This window comes from Oryzias melastigma, linkage group LG5 (assembly GCF_002922805.2).
Source record: "Oryzias melastigma strain HK-1 linkage group LG5, ASM292280v2, whole genome shotgun sequence".
Classification (NCBI taxonomy): Eukaryota; Metazoa; Chordata; class Actinopteri; order Beloniformes; family Adrianichthyidae; genus Oryzias; species Oryzias melastigma.
In genome coordinates this window covers 23773330-23781550 of record NC_050516.1, presented here as the reverse complement: position 1 = coordinate 23781550, position 8221 = coordinate 23773330, and the positions used below count along the sequence as shown (strand labels likewise).

The 8221-nt window shown below is 40.7% G+C and overlaps 1 protein-coding gene across 1 annotated transcript in view; it reads left to right on the top strand.

Moving 5' to 3' along the window:
* Window positions 1-736: 736 nt before the first annotated feature.
* Window positions 737-8221, top strand: part of akap11 (A kinase (PRKA) anchor protein 11) — a gene marked incomplete in the record, with an annotated part of 69526 nt that continues 62041 nt past the window's right edge. The window contains 1 exon segment of the mRNA XM_024262708.2: window positions 737-1072.

Here is an 8221-nt window from a genome sequence, read left to right as displayed (position 1 = left end):
CCCCGCCTTCGCCCTTCAGCAGCCGGGTAAGGCTCCAGCACCCCCGCGACCCCGAAAGGGACGAAACGGGAAGGAAAATGAAAGAATGAATATCTGTTGAGAAAAAGTTTGGCTTTTGCCAAACAAATTTCTGTTGAACAACAATACAAGTTTTATTTAAATGTTTACATAGATTTTTCCCCACGACCCCAAAGGGGACAAAGCGGTCAGGAAAATGAATGAATGTTTACATAGATTTTATTCCAACATACATACAAAGATTTAAAAGAGATCTTAATAAAAACTTTACATTTTGTGAAGAGTATGAAGAATCATTAATAGATTCTGGACCTGTAAGCACACTAAGCTAATTTGGAACAAATTGTCAATTCTTATCAGGACTAAAAACAATTCTAACTGGAAGAACATTCTTTTTGGGTTTACTATCTTTGATGATAAATTATTTTTACAATTCTATATAACATATCTCTTGATTTTATTAACCAAGTATTGAATCCATAAAACCAGATTTAGCAATACAAACACATTCCTTTGCTGAAATCAGACAGTATTTATATGATCTCATAAAAGTAATTAAAACTCATTATCTGTTTCAGGTTTACAGAATTATTTAAAATTGACTTATTTTGTTTTTTCTAATGTTTCCCCCTGGCGTTTTTGTGGAAATACTTATGAACGGTATTCTGTTCTTGTTCTGTATATGTCATAAATATTCTCAATAAAGTTTGTTAAAAAAATGGCTGAGACGAACTCAAAATGGATGCGGTTTGATTGCTCTTTCCTGACGGAACGGCCATCATCGATGTATCTGTGAGCGACCGCTGATGTCTGCGTCTTGTTTTTATTATGAGGCTCTGCGGTCCGATCGGAGAATTCGGTTCTGACTCAAAGTTCGGCTCGGAACCCGGTTTCAGATGTGTCAGCTCAGCAGTTGGTGCTGTGAAATGGGATTAGCCTTCTTCTGCGCGCGTGTCAGCAGCTGCGTTGGTTCTTTTTGACGTGCTGCCATTTTGTGTTTGGAAAAATGACGACAGGAACCATCACGAGTCCTGCTGGAGTCCGCTTCTGACAGGTGAGGGGGTTCTGCGGGGGCATGCAGGCGTCATGTTTACACCATCACGGGACGGTTCTGATCCACATCAGCTAAACGGCTCGATGCTGATTAGCCGCAGAGACAGGGCGCGGCCCGGTCCGGTCCGGTCCGGCCCGGCCGCCTGCATTAGAGAAAATCGGGCCTCCTGTCTGCGGGTCACAGTATCATGGTTTAGGTAAGCAGCAGGTCATAGTTAGCTGGTTATCGTAGGCTGACGTCATCAGTTGAAAGCTGGTCAGAGTCAGCTGTGTGGTGAGGAAACTAGTCCCGGAGCGCTCAGGCAGGAGGTCATCAGGGTGGAAGGATTTGATCTCTGGCTGAGGTTCGCCTACTGCAAAAGAAACACTGTCATCCTAATGGTGGGTTCATTTGAACAGACAGACAAACGTCAAGAAATCCACAAATGTATAAAATAACGTTTGCATTTCATTGAGGGAATTAAGTATTTGATCCCTCTGGCTGGAAAGACTTGATACTTCAGAGGTTTTTTGTAGTTGATGATCAGGTTTCTGCACACATTCTGCTCCACTCCTCTCTACAAATGACTTCTAAATCCTTCAGATTTGGCTGCTGTTGTTTGTTGTTCTGTAACTCTGAGCTTCAGCTCTCTCCAGAGGCATGGAGGTCCAGAGACTGGTTGGACCTCTCCATGACCTTCATCTGCTCCTCATGCAGTCATTCCTTGGTTGTCTTGGCTGGATGTTTTGGGTCATGATCGTGTTAGAAGACTCGTCCACCACACATTTAAGCCTCCTTCTGGAGGGAAGGAGGTTCTCACTCAGAATTTAACGCAGGGGTCTCAAACTTAATTCAGCCGGGGGACGCTGGTGGCAGAGTCTGGGTGAGGCTGGGCCGCATCAGGATTTCCACAAGAAAAACACTGATAAAACATTCCAATGTTCTCAAATATCTTTATTTTTAACACAAAATAATGAATGACATGTCCGTTTCTGAAATAGTTTATATTGAAGATTAAACATAAGATATATTGCTAGGGGGTAGAATTGAAAACGTTTTTTAAACTTTTTCCTACTCCATTGCGAACTTCATAATAGAGGTGTAATTTATTTATTTATAATTTATATAGAATTTTCTGTTGTTGTTTTCTTGTTTTTTTTACCAAGTACGATGAATGTGTTGTTTGAAATAAAAAGGACAAACTAACTAATAAAATAAATAAATATATTAAAAGATGAATAAAAAACAAATAAATTAGTTATAAATAAATGAAATAATAATAATGACCATACAGCAGATACAGACGACTGAAGAATCCACACACTGACTGACTAACTAGATAAAACTAATTATTTTTGTTCAGTTTCAAATGTCTGTATTAACAGATCCTCCTTCAGAGTGAGAGAGAAGCCCCCGTACCGAGAAAATCTTTGAATCATCACAGGATAATGATCGTTATTTTAATAGAGAGAAATCAGGCTGGGAAGCATGACGTCCGAGCTAAAGTGGGTGCTAGCGAGTAGCATGCTAGCTTGTTGTTGGTCGCACATAAAAAAAATAAATAAAAAGAAAGTAATTATTCGCACGTATTTTTTCTAAAAACGTCCTGCCAATGTTGAACTTCTTTCTGGTCACACGGACCGGATAAAGTCCCGCTAGAGTATGCAGCTCACGTTCTGCTCCGTTACACAAACACTGAGGAGAGCAGACGTTAGTGAAGGAGCTGTCAATGCCAAAATAATAAATAATAGCCCGAGCAGATCTTAACACTTTTTACTTTCTTTTAAAAAAAATAAACTGTATTGTAAACATCAGTTTCAGTACAGAAAATCTGCAAATTAGCCAACTCGTTTGTTACAGTTGTGTGACGTCATCACTAGTCGCAAGCCCCCGAGCCGATCTGACAGGCCGAGCACATCTGCTACCTACACTGGTGTGTGAACCTTAAAATTCATAGACGCGCACGCAGGTGCGAGCCAAGCTCAGGATCACATGTTTGACAGGCGGGTGCAGCGGATCGCTGTGCGGGCCGGCCTACAGGTTTGAGGCTCGGAGCTTGAGGAGTTCTGATTTAACAGGAACAGCCAGCACGTTAAAAAACGTATTTTTGACATCATATGTGTATTCATTCTAAGAGAGACATCCACAGACGGAGCTGGTAGCTCCTCCTACACGCGGTGCTGTGACAGAAACACTTTTTTTTGACAAGCCGTGAGCAGCAAATTCCCCGCGCGGGGCACGAGAATTTATGATGCGAATTTATCGTGCTTCATGGCTCCTCCTCCGACCTGCTGACTGGAGAAATGAATGAATGAATGAATGAATGAATGAGAGAGGAGGTACTGGACAGCCCACCGATGTCCCGCCTCCAGAGTCATATACCTCACTGTGATTGGTTCGTTCAGCTCTGCACACAGCAACTGTCATCCATATCATCCTTGCGGGCCGCACTAATCGTAATCTTTCATGTGAAGACGCGTGCCGCAAATTATCATCCCGCGGGCCGCAGATGGCCCACCGGCCGCGAGTTTGAGACCCCTGATTTAACGGTACTAGGCTCCGCCCATCCCATGCTCACAGTGAAGTAGCCCTGTGTAGAACAGCACAAACTATAATGCTTCCACCTCCATGCTTGACAGTGTGGATGGTGTTCTTGGGGTCGACGGGTTGAGTTGAAGCCAAAGAGCTTCATGTTGGTCTGATCTGACCACAGCAGCTTCTCCAATCACTCTCTATTTTCTGTTTTTTTTTTTTTTTTTTTCATCTGTCAATTTATAGATTAGGGGAAGGCTTGTTAACCCTAACTTAACTTGTTTCACCCATATTGCAATATATTTTGGGATTCTTTTGGAATTGTGTTTTCTGGTAGTTCTGTTTTATAAGTGACCAAATAGTCCAAAATGTCTTTCTTATCAATTAGGAAGTAAACAAATACACCATAGAAATCTTTATAATGTTCTTCATGTATTCTTTCCAGTTTACATTTATAATTACTGCGTATTACACACAAAATATCCAGCAGTTTGTCTTTATTCAGTTTTTCTAATGATCTATTTTTATGACTAAGTAAACTGTTAACATTTTGACAGTGCATTTATTTTGTGGAGTTTTGTCTTTAGAGCAGGGGTCTCAAACTCGCGGCCCGCGGACCTCGCGTCTTCATATGAAAGATTACAGTTAGTGCGGCCCGCAAGGTTGATATGAATGACACTTGCTGTGTGCAGAGCTGATCAAACCAATCACAGTGAGGTATATGACTCTGGAGGCGGGACATCGGCGGGCTGTCCAGTACCTCACTCACTCACTCATTCATTCTTTGATTCCTCCAGTCAGCTGGGAGGAGGAGGAGCCATGAAGCACCGAACACGATTCGCGTGCCCCGCGCAGTGAATTTGCTGCTCGCGGCTTGTCAAAAAAGAGGTGTTTCTGAGCTACCAGCTCCGTCTGTGGATGTCTCTCTTAGAATGAATACACATATGATGTTGAGGAATACGTTTTTTTTTTTTTTGACGAGCTGACTGTTCCTATTGTGCTCCCCGAGCTCCGAGCCGCAAACCTGTAGCCCGCCCCGCGCGGCGATCCGCTGCACCCGCCTGTCAAACATGTGATCCTGAGCTTGGCTCGCACCTGCATGCGCGTGTCTATGAATGTTAAGGTTCACACACCGGCTGGGTCGGCGCGCATTCCAGTCCATGTAAACGCGAGTAGAAGTCCAATATTCTGCTACGCGAGTTTGCATAGAACCCCCACAGAAAGCAGACCCCCGAATGCGCACTGATGTAGCTGACGCGCGCGAGCACCCCACACCTCCAATGAATGGAAGACACATAGATCAGATTTATTTATTATGAGGAGTTCTACAAAAATCTACAAAAATTGAAATCCTTCAAAGATTTTCTCGTTACCTGGGCTTCTCTCTCACTCTGGAGGAGGATCTGTTAATACAGACATTTGAAACTGAATACAAATAATACGTTTTCATGTCAAATAATGACAAATAATACGTTTTCTCTAGTCAGTCAATATGTGGTTATTCGACTAATCGACTATTAAAATAGTCGACGAATAATTTGGTCGTCGAAGCGTCGTTTTTTTGTTTGTTTTTTTCCTTTTTTTGATCTTAAAACTACAGTTCTCGTCAAACATGCGCAGTGATGCTAATCCGGTCAGCAGTGACGTCACAGGAAGTTCTCGGTAGTCTCATGACAACACGCTAGCTAAAAAATGTGGGAAACATAAGGAAAATAAAAGAGGAAAAAGTGTCAAATATAATTTCTAAGACAGAACTTGTGTTCCATGAGAGCACGATGGCGATAAATGATCACCTGAAGATGAAGCACGTTGAGACCGAGTTTGATCATGCTGAACAGAGAGGTTCGTCTAGCTAAGCTAACATCGGCGCTAACACAGCTAGCTCTGCCGCGGCTGTCATTACTGCACTGTTTGTAGATGAACCAGAAGATCTGCAGCAGATCCGTGTCTACGGCGCTTCTGTCTGCATAATGAACGTTTCATAATCTGCTCTCTTCTAACCAAACGCCGCGAGGACGGCGCGGGTTATGAGTTTACACTGGAAATGAACCGCTCATCCAAGGCTTCATTCATATTCTGCGCCACGATCACGTCGTTAAGTTGGAAGAGCGGATTATGAAACATTCACCGCGCAGACAGAGAGGCTGTGTGTCGGTACGGATCTGCTGCAGAGTTATGGAACGATTTAAAACTACGAGTCCCAGAAGTGAAGGAGCTCACCTAAAAGTCCAGAGCTAAGTTTACAAGTGTAGCATTACATTATCTGCATTAAGCTACAATTAAATGTAACTTAAAGTCACACAAACGACAACAAACAGCAAAACAACCACAACATTAAAGAAGTAACACAGATTTAAGGGTTCTCCCCCAAACTGAACAATATGATTTAATTTCGGTCTGCGCATGTGCAGTGGATGTAGTGAAAGAATGAAAGTACTGATGTACATTCTAACATCTCCTGCTTTTCTCCCTTTTTAAAATATAAATTTCCCCTTTTTATTCATTTTCTTTGTTTCTATGGGCATCCTCAGGTTTTTTATGTATAGGAATATCTTGAGTCCAAAGATGTTATTAGTGTTTTACTTTAATAAATGGACCTCAGTCAGCAAATATTTTGAGTGTGTTTATATCTGCAAATAGCTTTTGAAATACTTTGTACATGTTTTATTAAATATATGTTTTAAAGCTTTAAAAAAGAATTGCAGACTTTTATAAAGTTTTCTGTTGTTCATTCAGATTACCTCAATTGATTTAAGTCTTGTTTTAATGCCAGAAACCAATGAAGGAGAAAAGCTGCAGATTCATTAAAAGATTAATAAAGTATTGTCTTTATTTTAGTTAGAATATAGCTTAAAGACCTCAAGTTTAAAGATAATAATGGTTAAGATGAGTGTTTTACATCCAGTCGCCGCACGAACCGATTAGTCGACTAATCGACAAAAATTGTCGGAGATTAATCGACTATTGAAATAATCGTTTGTGACAGCCCTAATTTGCTGTTTGGGTATTATTATTATTTTATTAATTTATTACAGATATATTTGTTTTTTTTATTCATTTTTTTTAAATATTTATTTATGTTATTCATTATTTTGTGTTAAAAACAAAGATATCTGAGAACATTGGAATGTTTATCAGCGCTTTTCTTGTGGAAATCCTGATGCAGCCCAGCCTCACCCAGACTCTGCCTCCAGCGGCCCCCGGCTAAATTAAACTTGAGAAAATTATTAAATTAAATTCGAGAAGACGGGAGAGAGATAATTGCGTAAAGCTCTTCCAGCCTTTTCCTGCTGGAAACATGGAGAGTTTGGTTAGAAAGTTTTGACATTGTTTTGTCTTGTGCTTGTCATCTGAGCAAAGGATTTGGCTTGTGTCCTGATTCTCTGAACACCTGCTTTCAGACCAAAAGGGCTGCTGTTTGATCTGGCATGGAGCTCAGAGGTTTTTCCGTCCTGTTTTTCTGACTGCTTTCTGTTTATCTCCGTTTTCGGCCACCCACACTCAGATTTTAGCCTTCATCTTCCTCCAAACAAATGGGATTTTAGCCAACACAGCTTTGGCCACGAACAGCTGTTTGTTTGGTTTTTTTTTCTCTTTTGTTTTGTTTTCTGTCGGTGCCCTGAGATCTTAACCTTCTAAAATCTTTCTAAAGTGCTTGTTGGGTTTTCTCGCAATCAGTAGGAAAAAAACGAGACTTCAACTAAGCTGCTCTTAAATGAGCTTTTGCTGATGTTGGGACGTAAATGAGGGGTGTAGTTTCCACGTGTCTACATGAAGTGATGGCTTGGGACTGCAAAAGTGGTTGTTACTTTTTACACTGCATCAAAACAAAACACATTCTAAATAAACTGACATTTCTCATGTTTTCTTAAGTGTTTCACCTCTTCAGAGGGCCTTGCTTGATTCTGTGTTGATTAGAGTTGGGAATCACTGAGTACCTCACAATACCATGCAATACACGATACATGGCTCATGATATTGATGGTTTTGTGATACTGCGATAATTGGTAAAAATCATCTCTAATAACTCTCAATATATAGAAGAACACATATTTTTTAGGAAAATATATCCCTATTTATTTTTTGGCTTGAACACAATCATAATAAACAACTTGTGTTTTACTTTGTGCAACAAATTATAGACACTTTTGTGCAACATTGCTGAAATCAGTAATACTATGTCTTTGACAAGCACTGACACAATTGAATTAGGATTTTAACTGTAAAATTCAGTGTTAAAAGTTGTAAACATAAACAGCAGTGCCACTACTTGGTGCAAAATAGTTGCCAGGCACATTGGTGCTCACGACAGCCAGTCTTGTAATGTTCGCCCCTATCTACCTCCGAAGGAACTTCTCACCAAATGATGACAAATATAATGTTTTACTGCTTCTTCAATCCAAAATAAAATATCAATACCTGGTGAGAACTCATCGAGAATCGATTGCAGGACTTAATGTCACAATATATCACAATATCAATATTTTGGCACACCCCTAGTGTTGACGAGTTAAAGCAGCAGTTATATTGCCGCAATGTCTCTGTCAGCTCGTATCAATGAGAAACCGGGCAGCTCCACGTTGATATCGGGTGTGTTAGCCGTTAGCCAAGTCTCATTTATGCTGACTGAGACTTGGC